Raw genomic sequence first — 17,377 nt, 5'->3', positions numbered from 1 at the left:
GAGCAGCCCAGTGTCCTCCTTCGGGTGAGCCCTGGTGGGGAGGCAGAGGTGGGCTCTGCTGGGGACGCAGCACCTGCAGCACCAGCTAAAGCCACTCCGGGTGGCGAAGCTATCACCCTGCGAGGATGTTGAGGGCAAGTCTGGACATCTTCTGCCGGGACGTGACTCCTCCACAGCGGGTGAACCTGTGCGAAGCAGGACAACTGGTCCTTCCAGACAGGTTGTGAGCGGCCATGCCCTTCGCTCCGGCTGACCTCCTCTTCCTCTCAGCATTTCCTTGAGGTTCAGCGTAGCAGGGACCAGCTAGACGGTTTCTCCTCCAAACACCACCACCACCACGCAGCATTGCCTCTGCAGGAAACGTCTCCCAAAGAGCCCTTTTCCCTCCCATTTAGGATTACAGCTGAAAATGCAGCACGGGAACGTTCTCAGGCTGCAAAGGGGCTTTGAAGGGATGGTGTAGAGCACCATCTAGTGAAGGTCCGTGAGGAAACCAGCGGCTGCAAACCCCTGAGGAGCTGCCGGTGCCTGCTGGGTCCTGCTCTTCCTCCGCCAGTGTCTGCATGGGGAAACTCGGTCCCAGCCGCAGAGCTGATGGCAATCAGAGCAGAGCACAGCTTCTTGTGGCTTTTTTCTAGCTTTTTCCTGCCCCCCGGGGGAAGCGGGCAGCTAAATCAACATTACGACCTTTTTTCCCCCTCTTCTTTCCTGAGGCCTCACCTCTCTCTACCTGCAACTTCAGCCCAAGCAGCTGGAGAGCTGCGATCCCCCTCGCAAAGCCCGTGAGATGCTGTGGAGCCATCTACCTGCCTCCTGCCGGCACTCTAATTAAAACCTTGAGGATGAGTTAACATCTCCATTTTTTTATTATTATTATTTTTTTTTATGGGCATGTTTGAAGTCCCTCATTGCTTTGGGCAGTCTGCACTGTAATGAAGTTATTAGCCGGGGACACGTCGCTAGTGGTAAATCACTGCCACCACCCCCAGCTGGGGGCAGACAGGCCCGTGATGAGCTGCTCCATAGGATCGGGGACAGTCCCCAGCTGGGTCATCCTCTAAGGTTGCTTCTTCACAGCAGCGTGGTACCACTGAGGAGCCAGCCCGGTTTTCAGCACGGCCAGAGCTAAAGTTCAGCCTTCCTCTGAGCCTCGAGGGCTCTGCTGTCTCCAGCTGACCTGCAGCATCGTGCTGCACCCTACCCAAAGGGTGGACCTGCAGCTCCACGAGGCTCTTCGGTGGCTGGGTGAGCCTCTCTGCCCCCATAAAAGAGCTGAAGACGCTCAGGTTGGCTCAAGGCACCTTAATGCCACCCCATGCAAGCACGGCCTCTGGGGGAGGAAGGGCTGTGCCCTTGCCCTACAGGAGAGGTTGAGCAGGATGTGGGGATGAGCCCTTGGCTCTGTGTAGCTGGTGGTGCCAGGGGACACGGGGGTGCTCAGCCCTGGGACCCCACCGCACGGCCTTCTGCTGGGGCTTCAAAACCCTCTAGAGGGAGCCCTGATCCCAAACATCCCCAGCTGAGGCCCTGCAAGGCTACAGAGGTGCTGTGTGAGCGTAGAGATGTAGGAATTCTGTTTTGTTGTGGTGGTTTTCTTATCTTTTTTTTTTTTTTTTTCTTTTTAAGGTTCCACACTGCCTTAATGTCCCCACTGACCGCAGTGACAGGCGTGCTTGCTGGCTCCTCCTGAGGCTGCCTGCGTGTCTTGAGCATGGGTTCCCCATCCACACCTCTGGAGAGGGCCTCCAGCTCCTTCCTCGGGGCTGCCAGTAGGGGATTTCCCTACGGGACCCTTATGTGGCGCAGAGATGCTGTAAAGCCCATCAGGGGATGAGAGCCTGGCTCCCACCCTGTGCCTCTCATCCCTCAGCAGGCGTGTGTGGCATGGGGATGGGCTGCTGCTGGCCGTGCTGCTGAAGAGCGGCTCGCCCAGCCTCTCAGGGACACGACAGACGTCACTTGGTGCCACTTGTCCTTATCTGCTTCCAGCAAGCCTCAGAACGGCTTCCTCCCCATCCTCACATCTCCCTTCTCCTCAGCTACCCACAGCATCAAATCCCACCTGATTTACTCCGTGTTAGGAGGCTCGTGATGCTGGTGGGAGCAATCCCCGTGGATAACTCTATCGGGATCGAGGCCCTGTGTGGGCCTTCCCTCCTTTCCTGCACTTACCAGCCCTGCAAAGCCCCGCCGTGACATCTGATTTCCGTCCACTTGGGCAGCAAACCAACATTTTTCTCACGGTCTCTGTGCTCTCGCGCCTTGGGTCTCTGCCAAGCGCTCCGCATCTTCCACTTTCTTTATTTTTTCTTCTACAGACCGAGTTGTCCTCTTCCCCCGTCCCTCCTCTTCCCACCCTCTAAAGGAAGCAAAGGAAAACGTCGCCGGCTCCCGGCACATTGACGTCCCCACGTCACGGAGGGCCGCAGGCATGCGGTGGGATGATGGAGCACTTCCAGGGGTGGGGACAGCCTGTCCCCGCACCCTGCCTCTGCCGTCACCTCCTCCTGACCCGCCGCCTCCCCGTGGGAAGAGGAAGGGAACAGTGAGGGCTCCTCATCACTTGTTTTCCAAGTCTGAAATTCCCTTCGTGTCCCGGCACTGCACCCACAAGGGAAGAATAAGTCGTGCCCATGTTGGAGCAAAGAGGACCCAGCAGGAGCGCCTGCTGGCATCTCCTCTGTCATCTGCCATGGCATTGCATCCCTGGGTCTGGTCACTTGGAGCATGATGCAGTTATTAAGTACCGCTGGCTGCTCCTTGGGTGCTAAATCCATTTAGCCAGAAATTCACTAGAACTGGAGCTTCACCAGCTGCCCTGCTGTTTTCCTCAGCATCCCTCCAGCCCCGCTCGGGTGAGTCACTCCCGAGCGCGCAGCCCAGATGATGCAGAAGTCACCCAAAGTGACAAAGCACTTTAGGAAGCGAGCCCTTTCCTAGCTCTGCTCATGCCTTCACACCACAACACCCATTTGCCACCCCAGTCATGGGCTGGCAGGGCTGCAGCATCCCCACCTTGATGTGCAAATTTGCTCTCGGCTTGCAAGCACCTTCTCCTCTGGGAGGAAAAAAAAAAAAACACCGCTCATTCCCCTTTTATTCAGGGCACTCGTGGCCTTTTGCAGGGAAGCCACGCAAGCAGCAGCGTGGCTCGAGGAGAGGCTTGTTTGGACCTGGGTGAACTTTGCCCCTTCTTGGTTTCCGCTGTCGGAAGCAGAGTCCCTCGGGTCAAAGGGGCTCCCTGCTTTACGCAGAGGAAGTCCCGCTGAGATGGATGGCCTCACCGTGCTGAGGTTGTAGGCAAAATGATTGATTTTTGCACTGCATCATGATCTGAAGCAGCAACGGGTGTCTACGTTTTCAGGACCTTACCTCTTCTCCTTACCCCCACAAGGGGCTGCCACAGCACCCCTACGGTGCCCAGGCCATCCTCAGGACATATAGTATTCCTGTGGGGTTATTTGGTGCCTTCTGCTTTTAGCAGAGCACCAAGAAAACCTTTTGGCTGTGCCCCATGTAGACCATGGAGTGCTGCTTCCCACCCAGGCAGGTCAACAGGTGGTGCTGGCTTGTCTTTGAGGCGCTGGGGCACTGCGACTTAATGATGTCTCTGATTAGGTTTTAATTACTGGGACGCTATTCCTGTCTCAGAGGGAGAGGAGCCTGTCCTTTCACTTCCTTTGCCTGTTCTCCTCCTTTTGTGGAGGTGTTATGGAGTCTAGACAGGGCTGGGACCTGCACCTACGGCTTCTCCTCTCTTTTAGCTGCCTCGATGAAAGCACAAGCACGATGTGACTCACCCTGCTTGCTTGTACGGGAGGAAACTTTCATTTATTGCTCCCCTCTGCTACACCTTCTTCAGGTAAAATGGGTCCTACCACCACACACCAAATCCCCCAGTCTGTTTTTGGGGGGCAGCCGTCCCAGGGGGAGCCTGGCTGGATGGGAACGGGGGACAGACCTCCTTTTTAACATGTTTTTCCCCTCATTGCATCCATGAGGACACCTGGAGGCTGTGGCGTGGTTCTGACACGGCTGGACTTTGGTTTGAAAGGAAATAATGACAAATGGAAGCAGGGAGGCAGACGGAGACTTGTAGGGTGTTGGATTTAATGACTTTAATGGGTGCTCGATGCCAGCTCTGCCCATGCGTAATTGTGAGTGAATGTCTGATTTCACTCGTTTTAGGTTAGATTTGGGGTGGCCCATGGGTACAACAAATGTCACAGTGCTTTATGGGGTTCCTCACCAAAACCCTCTTCACAGGGAGGTCAGGGATGTCCCAGGAGGTGGTGGCATGGAGGGCTTGGCATCGTTGAACCCAGGAGGACTTGGTTTGTCCACTGTCGTGGTCTCAGTGTGGGGAGGGAGTGCATCCACGTGGGTCACATTGCCACGGCTTCCACCAGCACCTCAGGGCCATCTCGGGTGGCATGAGCCCACGGCTCCCACCCCTCAAGGGTTTTCTCAGAAGGGACCGAGAAAGGGTTAAGAAAAACTCATTTGGGTTTCCAGCAAATGAGAACAGACACACGAGGCATCAGCTCCCACTGATCTTGAAATAAAATGCAGAATTTTGAAAAAAAAAAAAAGAAGAAAAAAGCTGCTTGTTTCCAGCACAGCTTCAAGGAAGGTAGAAAACCTTTGATCTCCCAAGTATTTCTGCAGTGCAACTTTCAGTTTCAGGAGTGCTCCTCTTGCATCTCGCTGGGTGTAGATCTTAATATAGTTATTTCTTCGATGCTCGATGCAAAAAAAAAATAAAGAATGCTCGCCTGCCTCATCTGTAATAACAGCCAAGATTTGATTTGATACATTTAATTACGGTGGATGGCACAACCGATTCCTCAGTCATTAATAAATGTATGAGGAACACATGAATAAATGAGCTATTACACTAAAAAAAGCCCAGCCCTGAAAAGGTATCAAAACAAGGATGAAAGCCTTCCCGTGGCGAGCAGGGGAGCGCTCTGCAGCCTCCCGGCTGCGGTGACACCGAGGGACGGCCTCTGCTCGGCAGGCTGAGCCCCCAGTACCTGCTCCGTAAAGGGGGGGTGGGGACAAAGGTATGGGGACGGATTTTTTTCCAAAAAACATCTTTACTTCAGGTTCGACACAACACCCATAAACAATGCAGTGGTTTCGAACTGTTTTTTTCTTATATTTTCTGAGTCTCTGATTTCAAAGCCCTTTTTTTCTCTCCCTCTTTAAACAGACATAGATTGCTTTAAAGATACAGCCGCGTTTCCCTGCTCAGCTCCTTACAGCCAAAATATTCACATTACCACTGTAGATGTGTCCTATAAAGCTACTGATGCTGTTTGAAACCTTACACCAAGACCTCCCAGTTTTGCTTTTCCCCTGTATTGCTGCTTTTTTTTTTAACTACCTCAACCCCGTGGCCTATTTCTCCAGCTCACCGAGTGAACTATGGCCACAGCAGCCGTGCCCCCGGAGCTGCTTTCCCCTTGTTCTTGAACCACATTAGCAGGGTTTTAACACCACCCATCCTGCTACTGCATCTAAAAGATCAGTAAAAATGTGCTAGCTGCTCAACAGTGGCTTTCGTCTTGGTGCTTGGCGAATTTGGGCTTGGGTGCTTGCTTGGCTCTAGATGAGTCCCAGCATCTCGGGACAGGGGAAGTAGGTGCGTGAGGTGGGTGGCTTGCTTGGACTGTGGCCTTTGTAGGATCTGTTTTTGTGGTTGGAAAAAAGAAGCACCAAAAGATTTAGGTAATTTCCCAGGGTACATCCACAGCTCGGCCACTGAACCTTGGTCCTAGGGGATGCTGAGGGTTGGCAGTGAGGAAACATGGGTTAGGTGTGCTCTGACATCCCAAATGAATTTCTGAATAATGTAGTGTACTGAAGGTTTCCCATCCTTCATCAGGAAATAGGAAAGCACGTAGAAAAAAACATTGAGCTGATAACTCCCCTGTAGGCATGTATTCTCTGCAAGGTCTGTCTGCTCCTCACACCCTTTTATTCTGGTAGCTAAGAAATATTTTTACCTTCTTTACCTTCTGCTCCCCCTCTCTTTGACCCTGCGCTTAAGATCAGTAGCCTGCTCTAATAAATAGCATAGCATCTGTCCTGTTGCAGTCTGATCTTCAGTGAGGGATGGTGGTAGCAGCAAGGTTTTCCCACTGCATGCACGAGCGACCCGGCTCAGCACGTGGAGAAAGCGCACGGGGCTTAAGGAAAGAAAACCCTGGGGATTTAAGCGTACGCCAGAGGTTTAACAAGTGCTTAAGTGCATTCCTGAAGCGGCCCGAGGGAAGCACGTTATTGTGTTGGGAGCAGAGGGATGGCGTTGGCACCTGCCAGCCACGTTCCCTCCCTTGCCTCCATCAGCATCGCTTGGGTGGCTTCAGCCCCTCAAGTGGAGGAAAGCAGGCTTGGGTCAGTGAGTGCACGCAGACTGGTTGCCTCTTCTGTGGCAAGGTCCTGAGTGTGGAGGGAGGAGAAAGGCACATAACACCTCAGGAGGATTTTCTGCTCATTTGGCTGTATTTGAGCTCCGATTTGTTGCCCTAGTGCGGGTGGTGGATGCTCTCCGCACCACAGGAGCCTGGCACATTGCCTCCCCCGGTGCCCCCAGGCTGGTCAAAACCAAAATAAATCCATGGGTTGAATCGAGGTTTAAGAGCAACTGCAAAGTGCATTTTGATTCCGTCTCTGAGGGAAAGGACAAAAACCAACCACGGCCCCTCCGCAGTGAAATGACGGGTAGAGCCAAGGAAGCCGGGAGCGATAATCTTTTTTTTTGTGCAAGTATTTGGAGCACTTCTCCGGACCCTTTCCACCCATTGCAGCTGACACCAGGCCAGCAGCTTGAGCTTCGTGTTCGGCACGGGGCGAGGATGTGGGATGAGCCGCATCCTGCCATGGTGCACTGGGTGGTCCTCAGGGTCCCCCCAGCTCCAGCTGATGGCTCCACGGGGTCATGGGGTGGCTTGTGCAAGATGCCCAGTGGAGATTTCTATGCCACTGTGCTGAAATGGGTGAATCTGGGGACAAGATCCTGGTGGCGTCTCTCAGGAGCACACCTGAATGCTCTTCCTGCATGTTCTGTAGATGCTGCTGAGAGCTGAGGACATGCACCACCCTGAGGAACCCACACAGTGAGGAGCTCGTCCCTCGGTAGTCACACAGGGCAGCTCTGCCATGAGAGCGTATGTACGAGATGCGTTTACGGCTTCCCTAAACAGAGCCACAGAACAAGTTATTTTGGGATGCTCTGTGCCGAAGGCTACTTCTCCATGGTGATAATTTCACGTTCCTGCTGTGCTCTGTGATTCTGGCTTTGCATTAATTCCGTTTTTCAGATGCAGGCCCCGTGTTCGTGCCTGCGGTAAGGCAGGCCGATTTCTCTCCTCAGGACGCGCAAACCTGTAGGCCGCGTCACACAGGAGGCCGCTCCCCCCTGTGACAACGACGACCAGATGCCACCCTGAGGAGAAGGGTTCGGCTCATGCTCCGCTCGGTGGGGTTAAGGGAATTGGCTGCTGTGTTGTTCACCCAGAACAGCACGTTCGGCACCACGAAACCTCAAGGGGTTTCCACCCTCACACCCTAACTTTGCGCGGCACCAGTGGCCACCTGCTGTAGTCCGTCCCACTCGACCTTCTGGAAGGGCACCAGCTTCTCGTTAACAGCCAAGTCTCAACGTCTCTTGACCTCCTAGACCAGGTCTGGATCGGGGATGTCTCTGGGTCAGCAGGACGATTTCCGACCTTTGGGCTGTGGGGCTTTGAAGCCCAGCAGTGACTCGAGCCTGGCATGTCCCATGCCCCAACACTGCTGGGTGTCACCACAGCGTCTGCCCTCAGCCAGGGACAGCTGAGGAGCCACCCGGGGTTGGTGTCCTCAGGCCACACCGATGGCAGCTCGGGTGTCGAGCCCCTCAGACCGAGTGTTGGCCGTGGTCCAGGCTGGAAGACGAGCTCCAGAAGGAAGCGGCGCGTGAGCTGTCCGGTCCAAAGTGGACGTATCCAGCGCCTGTCCCCTTCCAGCTTCTTGACATTGCTTCAGCACCTCCGTGTTTCCAATGAGGAGCCACGGCGTGACTCTGCGTGTGTCAGCACTGACATCTGCCAAGCGAGGTGCTAACTAGCGTGACTAAAGGGATCCAGAGCTGGCCCTGGCATCGACAAGTCTCTGTATTTGACTATAAATGTATAGTGGTTTTTACTGAAGTCATGTGCCCATGGAAAACATCCCCTGAGATCTGATGCCTCAGCCCCCTCTTGTCCCTCCCTCACCTGCCTGTGAGGGTCACAGGAGCTTCAGGGACCAGAAGCATCTGGGGAAACACCAGCAGCGTGACCTGAGGCGCAGATTGCAGGACGTTCACAAGCAATATATATTCATATGGCTATGTGTTTCTCAGGAAGAAGGTATGAAGTTCATCATAAGTATTGCGTTCAGATCGTTATCACATTAACCCCTACAGCCTGGGGGTTCAAGCAGCTCGCGAGGACAAGCTTCGGCATGGAGAGGCATGGACTGGGCACGAACCACAGGGATGGCTGCTCTCACTGACTACTTCACACGTGAGCACCCAATAACACACGGGGGAGCGAGCAGTGGGTGCATGAGCGCCCTGTCAGAGCATGCACAAGCACCCAATTACTTCACACAGGTGCCCCAACTAGCACCTGCATCGGCATCCAAATCACCCACTCCTGGGCAACAGTAAGCACGAGTGCCTGACTTATTTGTGCAAGAGCCCTTTCTGCTTGTGCATGAGCACCTGACAACTCATGCATGAGCATCAAATCAGTTTGTGCACGAGCACCCAACTCGTTCACGCCAGAGCAGCTGGATAGCTCTGTGTCCGGGTAGGTGATGAGGAGTCTGTGTTCGTGGGCACTAAGATCTGCATTTTGGCTTCTGGGTTTTTTAATCAGAGCATTGCAGTCGTGATGCCTCTGCCCTGTGAACATCATGGTGGGGACAGCATCCAGGGCTTCTTGCCAGCACAGCCACTCAGCACTGGCCTCTGCTTACCTGCCTGGGTGTAACTGCAGATGCTGCTTATCTTGTTGTCAACTTTACTCCACATTGCACGACCTGGTAAACATAAATAAGCAATGCTGGCAGGGGCAAAATTACAAATAATAACCAGGTAAGCACAGGCAGACTTGCAAAAGGAGGAGAGAAAGTAGGTGCTGCCTACATTTGAGGTGTTAAATCAGGTTAGGAGCAGGCTCCTAACGCAAAACCCCGTTTGTTTCCTTTGCTTCTGTGCCAACCTGATTCCTACAGATTTGGGCTAATTCAGGGAAACCTGGCTTAGTGCTAATGAGGCACTTGCAGAGCTTTGTGCTGCTCCAGCAAAGGCAGCAGCGTGGTCCTAGCACAGGGCTGGTGCTGCAGAAGGTCCAGTTCACCCCTCTGCATGCTTCTGTGTGTGGATCACTAAACAAGGATGGGGAAGGTTAACTTCAGGAAGTCTTAAAATAAAAAAAAAAAAAGAAAGAGAAGCCTTTTCCCTTCCTGAAGCCTAAACTTAAAGCTCTTGTTTGTTTTCTTTAATTTTATTTTTATAAGTAGGCCGCTGCTGGTGAGCCTTTCCCACAATGAAAGCTTTATGGGACCAGCTAAAAGCCGAGAAGGGTCCCAAATTAATAAACGCGATAGTAAGAGAAAGCCACAGCAGGGCAGTGACTTTAATGGAAATAAGCTGCTCGACTTTGCCCTTGGAAGTTTATGGCGTTTAAAGCCATTGTAAACACGTCCGTGTACATGGATACGGTTTCTATAGCAGCACAGCAACAGTTAAGGGCTTGCTCCCAAACACACCCCAAAGGAAACTAAAAATAGTGTGTCCGTTGTATCAAAATCCGTATTCATATTCGGGCAGACGTACAGAAACCAGGGGTTTGTCAGCATCCGTCGCCTTTTCCCCCCTTTTCCCACTTTCTGGAAGGGGACGGGGATGAGGGTGCTGGAACAGAGCCCGGGAGCGAGCAATGCTGCACGTGCCTGCTGCTCGCCACCGCCTCTGCAGCTGCAAAACCAGTATGACTGCTGGTTTTTACTGGTTTTAACCTAAAGGCTTGGGTACATGGGGTACATGGCATACTGCCCCCTTCCCGCAGCACGGATGGGTACAGCCCCACCCATCGCTGCAGCAGGGTGGGAAGGGCACTGGCAATAGGGGTGTAGGGCGCATTTGGGGTTTGAGGGAGTCTTCTCTTGCCTTTGAGCGGGCATTTACCAAGCTCAGGAGGCTGGCTGCTCTGTGAAGAAGGACCAGAGTGCCTCCTTGGTTTGCTATGCTGGGTCCCATCTCCCTTTCTAGGGTGGCTTTTGCCCTCCGGCGCGGTCACCAGCAGCATCCCGGTGCAACCCAAGGTCGCCTTTGGAGCAGAGGGAGCTGTGTTCACGTGGTTTCGCAGCAGGAAAGAGTCAGGGAATTAATGTTCTTTCTGGGAAGGAGGGTGTGTGCTCCCCATGAGCAGCCCTCAGAGCCCCCCTGTGACTATAGGAAGGGCTTTGCAGTGACAGCTTTCCTGTGTCATTGCATTCCCGAGAGCATGTCGCATGTCACAGCAAAAACCAAGATGCACAGCCAATGAATACAGGAGATACAGCATGCCAGAGCCAACACGGAAAAATTTAACTTGATGCAACGCGATGAATTTCAAGGCAGAGATAAGCGCTCAGGACCTGTTCCTGGCCACCTCTTCCACAAGGAACACAGCCATGCCAGGTTTTTCCCATGCACCATCACAGAATGGTTCAGTATTCAGGGAAATGCTGAATACCAAACTGAGTGAAGCTCAGGAATACTTCAGTCACATCATTCATAAGAGTTGAATGTTTCACTTCTTCCTTAGGTTCACTTTTTTAAAGAACCAATTATCGGATCACAGCACCCAAAAGTTGCAATGAGAGTTACCTAACCCCCTGATTATTTCTATTTACTCTTAGTTATAAATGTGTGTCTTCCTATATTTTAAAATGAGTGTCACGTGCCATAATGGTTAGTGAGTGACTGGTAAAAAGTCACTAATACAATCTGCAGGAGCAGATTTATTGCAGGCATTCATTTGCAAGCTGATGCTTTCATAAAGAAATATTGCAAAGAAAGGCTTTTGGACCGCTGTCAGCACTGGGGCAAGAATTACTTGCTACGGGTCTGAAACCATCGCTGCCTTCAGTGTCGTGATGGGGATGCCTCAGATATAGAGGGACAAATGGCACGTAGCCTGGGTGGCTCTCAAGCCCCCAAGGACCTGGCTTTGCTCTGCAGCCACGCAGCTTTGGGAACAGGCTGTGGCACCGCTCATCCTCCCGCCTTGCCCTTTTCCCTCCCAGCTCTCTTGCACCCTGCTTCCAAGATGCCCACCCTCAGCACCCAAGAGAGAAGCTCTCCCATCTCCGAGACGCCCACAAGAAGGGCATGCCCACCCTCTGTCAGGGCTAAGCTGCTTTTTTGGCTTTGGCCGTGCATTCCCAGCCAGCCCCGTGCAGGCCGTGCCAGCGGAGAGCCCAGACACGCTGTCTCCCCACTGATTTTACACGTGGGTTATTTAAAGCAGACACCGATAGCTCTGAAGTCAAGGCAGCTGAGCGCGGCTGCTGGTGGCTAATGAAGGTGAATGTCAGGAGCCGTCGTTGAAGTGATTAGCCTAATTAAACTGAGCCGCGAAATGCAGCAGCAAGGTGCCTCCGACGGGAGGTTTTGCTTTGCGGGGTGGAAAGCCAGGCACTTCGTTCACGTCTCCTGCACACATGGATGCACGACCTGCTGGTTTTCCTTTGTTTTCCCTTTGCACCAGCCCCCTTGTCCTGATGCAGCAGCTCTCCCAAACCGGTTTGTTTTATTTCACTGTGTTTTCCTTCAGGTGAGGCGCGTGCGTGCTTCAGCTGGCCTGGCAGGAGCAGCGAGCAGCAAGGCTTTCCTGGGGAGAAGAGCGAGCATAAACCCCATCTTCAGCCCTGCAGACTGCACCACCAAACTCATTCCCTGGCTAGGAAAAGCCTCCCAGCTCCGTACATCTTCTGGAGCGCACAAACATGGTCACAGCACCTCCTCTCCAGAGGGGTTTCCATCGATTTGGCCTTGCTGCCCCTATCTCGCATCCCTCCTCTGCCTCCCAGTCCTTGGACGAGTCGCTGCAGTTCCTCGTCTTGTCTCCCCGAGCCATAAAGCACGGGTGAAGGTATCTGGCTGCCTACCTGCCGAGGCTGCTGTGCAGATTAATTAGTACTTCTCAAGTGCCTCGAACATTGACGAGTATTATCGCTACATAACGACTGTTGCTACGTAGGGAAAATCCCCGCTGCCAGATCCAGGCGTGGACGCCGCGCCTCCGTTCCCTGCCCTCGCAGAGGTCACAGCCTGGCCTTGCTACGAGCACAGAGCCAGAAAAAAAAACTCATTTCAGCTTCTCCAACACTTTGCTCGTGTTAGTTCTGCAGCTTTCGCATGCACACCGTCGGACGCCTCCGCGTGCTCCATCCTAAAGCATCCATCCCAAGCAACATTTTCGGATGGGCAGCCCCTCTTCCTCGGGCGATCATCCCTACCCAGAAACAGCTCCAGCACCCAGCCCCAAAAAGCCGTCTGGCTCCCACAGCAGAGGCAGAGAAGGCAGGGTGGAGCTGCCCCAGCGGCGGGCGTTGATACCACACCTGAGTATCTGAGTGACTCACGGGGCGCTCAACCAAATGATGGTTTAATTTCTCCTCCCCTTTTCTCAGTACCAGGTAATGAGTAAAGCGATAAAACGGTGAGGGGCTGCAGAAGGGGAGTTTTCCCTGGTGAGAGGACGAGACCATATCAAATGAAGTTCATTCACAGATGGACCCCCACCCCAAAAACAAACAAACAAACAAACAAACAAACAAACCCTACAAAAACCAGTGGCAGCATCTAGAAGCAGACCTCGAGGAAAGGGCCAAGGCAACTGGCTGGGCTAGAGAAGAAAAGTCAAGAGCTGGAGCCTTCCAGTGCCTCCCCCAAACACACCAGCATGTAACTGGTGGTGCGCAAGCCTTGGCTGGAGGTCCCCAGAGGAGACCTGGTGGGTCCAGTCCCGGGCAGGGGTCTCACTGCTGGCATCCCGTGGCCCTCCAAGTGGGTGGAAGCACTGGGAGCGGTGGCCGTGCTGGGGCAATGCAACTTGGGGGGCTTTTGGTCAGGTGCTAGGTGAAAATCTCCCTTGAGGACCCACTAAACAAGCCTCGTTTTGCCAGAGCCCAGAGTGGTCTCCTTCCCTTTATCCTCTCCATGTGACTGCCAGCCAGAAGACACCACGTAAACTATCTTTTTCAAAGGGGAAAGCCAAGCAAGGGCTATTGGTCTGTTACCACGCAGCCAGCTCGGCTCATGTGGCTTAGATCATAGCTGTAACGAGCCTTCTGGCACATGAGCTCCCAGGCAGAAAGCACAGGATTTTTTCCATAACATGCAGGGGGGAAAAAAAAAAAAAAAAAAAAAAAGAGCTCTGGCTCCTTATATTGAAAGCAAACAAAAATATATAGACATCTGTGGTTTTGTGTGTATTCATGGGATTATAGGACTCAAAAGCTGCTTTGTTTCTTCAACTAACCCGTGGTTGCACGTGGCATGGACCGATGTGTACGTGGTAAATCAGCAGCACCGGATTGCAGCGGAGGGGTGGTGCAGTGAAGGGTGAGGATCTGTCCCCGTGGTGCCACAGTCTGTTGCTTGCAGAAGTCGTTCTGGGCAAAGAGGCTTAATTTTTCTCTGCCTCGTTTTCCCCACGTGCACAAGGGGGCTGTGGAGGTTACCCACGGAGTGTGCCCGTGCTGTAAGCACCAGGAGCCAGGCTGATGTTTGTGAGCTGGTTTTCACCCTCCGGACTGGTGCACCGGTCCCAACGAGCGATGCACAGTGTTGTCACGTCGCCTGATTACGCCTCTGAATGTGCCTCGCTGAAGTCACACCTGCCTCCTCCGCTCTGCTGCTTGTGGGCGAGGGATGGGTGCTGCCTCGTCCTCCTGTCCCGTGGCTTGGGGCCGGTGTCCGTCTGTCCGGCAGCTGCAGGTTGGGCTTTGGAGAAGCACAAGAGAGGGGTAGGGGCGTCGGTGCGAGCGCTGAACAAACTTTCCTTTTGGACCCACGTGTGATAAAAGCAACGGGGTGCACACCAGGGTGTGCCATCAGGTGCCATCCGCCCTCGGCAGGAGGCTCCGTGTGCTGCTTGAGCTCTTCTTTTGTGATTGTCTTTGGAGTTGAGCCCTCTGTAGGCTCCTTCTGCCCCCAGTCTTTAATGAACGTGCATCAGCGGGGCCGAAGCGATGCTCGCCCGCTGGCAACCCGCTGCGTGCCTCGGCTCCATCCCTCCTCGCTCCTCTCTGCCTCTCCCCCGTACGGAGCACTTCACGACCTCACATTTCGGCAATTGTGCTTAGAGAGGGTTGGCTTATTAACTTAAAGCAAATTAAATTTTAAAGAACTGGTGGAAGAAGGTAATTTAATCCGCGCAGACGATGGGCCTGATGGATGGGGAATGGTTGCACAGCCCTGCCTCGGCACAGCGCAGGCGTGAGCAGCGTCCCCGTTGCTGGGCATGGGAAAGGGGGGACCGGCTGCCAGGCTCGGGGTGGTTTGGGTTGGTGCCAGGACTCGATGTGGGGCCCTCTCCGAGTTCACATCCGGGCAGAGGAAAGAGCACGCTCTGCTCTAAAACTCCCGCGTTGACTGATTTTGTTGCCGCGTCTTATATTTTACCTGCTCTGACCTGCCAGCCAGCACCAAGTCTCTTAACCCTTCCCGCGAGGAACTCAGCTTTGACTCACAATCGAAAAAATGTTCGTGTGGCTGGCGGCTGACTCAGGACTTAATGACAGACCGCGGCACCGTGGTGATTACGGCCGCGGGCACGTACCGCAGCGCATCGTGCCCACGGTCCCGGCAGCACTGGCTGCTGACAGAGTTTGTGCAGGTGTCCTTCTGAATCACCTCGAACGTCCAGTCTGGACTGGGAGATCCACGAGGGACCCCTGAGCTGTTAGCTGGGTCTCCTCTCCGCTGTAAGGAAGCCCACCAAGGTCTCTTTGCCCCCATTTTCACTGCAGCCCCACCGTGCAAGAGCACAAGGAGATGCTGAGCATGGCAGAGGTGGCTCCAGGAACATCTCCCTTCCCCAGCGTGGTGAGGATGAGCTGTCACCGCCGAGGCCATATGCAGCGTCATAAAAACCTGGCCGAGAGCCTTTACTGTTTCTTCCTCCATCGCTGCAGAGAGATCACAGGGCCATCAGTGCTCTGACGGGGACGCTGGAGGGGACCATGTGTCGGTGTCGTTTGCATATGACTCAGAAAACCTGTTCGACACGAAGGCTGGAACAGCGTGTGGCTGTCAGAAAACAGAAAATAGTTGTTTAAATATCAAAGATGATCTCGGGGCTGCTCCAGGTTTCAGGGCTGGGAGGGGAAAAATCGGCTGCGGCAAGGTGGGTCGGCAGAGGTGATGCTGTGCCTGGGGGGAGTGGGCACGAAAGGGGGAACCCCCTCTGTTCCCCAGGCAGGTGCATGTGTTTTTGGGTCACTGCTCGTTTTGGCTCCCCAGCTCTGCTAGGCTCCAGCTTTTAGCACCAGCTCCTCCAGACCTCGGGCATGCCGCAGAGGACCACCAGCCTCTCCTTCAAAGAGCGGAGGTTGCTCCTTTTCCATAGCAAGGGACGAGCGCCGAGCCTGTCCCCTCCCCGCAGGGCTTTCTTCATCATACCCCGTGGGTGCTGCTGCCAGCTACACCCAGCCATGCCGACGTGGCTTAGTAAGGCGAGCACGGGACCCGAAACCCAGCTGAACCTCTGCCCCGATGTGCCCGAGGCACAGCATTCACCGCTGCGTGCCTCAGTTTCCCCGAGTAAATTGGATGGTGATGAGATCTATTACCGGGCGGTAATGAGATCTATTATCGGATGTAATGAGACCTATCCACGCTGCCACACATGGGGTGAGTGATGCATCGCACGCAGCACCACGCGCTGCCTCGTGCTCGCCCTCCGTCGCAGCACCTCCCGCCTCTCCCTCCTCTTCCTCCCCTGGGGAGGGAGCAGAGAAGGGTGCTGCTCCCAGGCTGGCCCCAGCAGGTTTTCGGTGCCCTGAAGCACCTAACGCCCGGAGAATTAACACCAGGTAATGCAGTTCTCCCCACTGCTAGGAGAGGGGCCTTGCAGCTGAGATGTTCTCGGCTTCGTCATGCCCAAGTGTCACCCCGACCCTTCAGCTCTGCACCGTCCAAGCCCAGCACGGCCAGCTTTGGGTAGATTACGGGGTAATTCTGCTCAACCCTCCCTGATTTCTGTGGGATTCGGGCACTGATTTGGGAGGAAGAGGCAGCGCTCGCTGCTTTGTCGCGCCGGGACGTGCTCGGTCCCCCCGCAGCAGCCCCCGGCTCCTGCCTGCGCTCACCTCTGCACAGCCAAACCGTGACCGAGGGGTGATGTGGGGGGGCTGCCTGCTGGATTTGGGCTGAACGATGGCCAGCACCCCCAGGTCCCCTCCGAATGGGGCCCCCACCACCCCCAGCCCTGAGCCTCGGGGGCCCATCCATGTGCTGTGGTAATAATAATAATAATAATAACAACGATAGTAATAGCATTAGTAGTAATAATAGAAACAGTAATAGTAGTAATACAACAACAACAACAGCAATAGTAGTAGTAGTAGTAATTTTGGAAGTAGTAATAGTCATAATGTAATAGTAATAATAAAATGGAAAATATATAATGTAAATAACAACAACAATAATAGTATTAGTAGTAATATTATAAGTAGTAATAGTAATAGTAATAATAATAATAGAATCACAGAATCATTAGGGTTGGAAAAGCCCTTCAAGACCATCTGGTCCAACCATCCCTCTACTACCAATGTCACCCACTAAACCACGTCCCTCATCACCACGTCCATAACAACAATAATAATAGCAGTGGTAATAGTAGAAGCAGGAACATAATAACAGAATAATAAAAATAGAACAATAGAACAATAGAATATTAGAACAATAGAATATTAGAATAACAGATTAGAATAATACAATATAACATAACAAAACAAACATAATATAATACAATAATAATGATGTAGAATATACCTCCCCCTTTAAACCCAGCACCAACACACGCACCCCCTGTAACACATGCACCTCTATACATACGTTATATGGAGACGTGTCAATATTAAAGCATAAACCCACACCCCTGCAAGCCACCATGCGGCGTGCACGCATACACATATATATATATACATACACACACACACACAGCGCCCAGCAGCCCCAGCCGCGGGGAGGCACTACAACTCCCAGCATGCCGCGGGGCGAGGCCCCTCCCCTCCGCCCGCTGGCCCCGCCCCCCGCTCTCTGCCCCCTCCCCTCCCCTCCCCT

General features: G+C 53.5%; 1 long non-coding RNA gene across 1 annotated transcript; it reads right to left on the bottom strand.

Annotated features, from left to right (window-relative positions):
- Positions 1-13,471: 13,471 nt before the first annotated feature.
- On the bottom strand, positions 13,472-17,369 carry LOC125182442 (uncharacterized). The gene is made up of 2 exons (XR_007162201.2): positions 17,150-17,369; positions 13,472-15,340 (listed from the first exon to the last, which is right to left on the bottom strand). It is a non-coding gene; the product is annotated as an uncharacterized lncRNA (long non-coding RNA).
- Between the last annotated feature and the right edge of the window lie 8 nt (positions 17,370-17,377).

Source organism: Anser cygnoides, chromosome 3 (assembly GCF_040182565.1).
Source record: "Anser cygnoides isolate HZ-2024a breed goose chromosome 3, Taihu_goose_T2T_genome, whole genome shotgun sequence".
Lineage (NCBI taxonomy): Eukaryota > Metazoa > Chordata > Aves > Anseriformes > Anatidae > Anser > Anser cygnoides.
The sequence above is the reverse complement of the archived record's forward strand: the minus strand, read 5'-3'. Positions and strand labels throughout refer to the sequence as shown.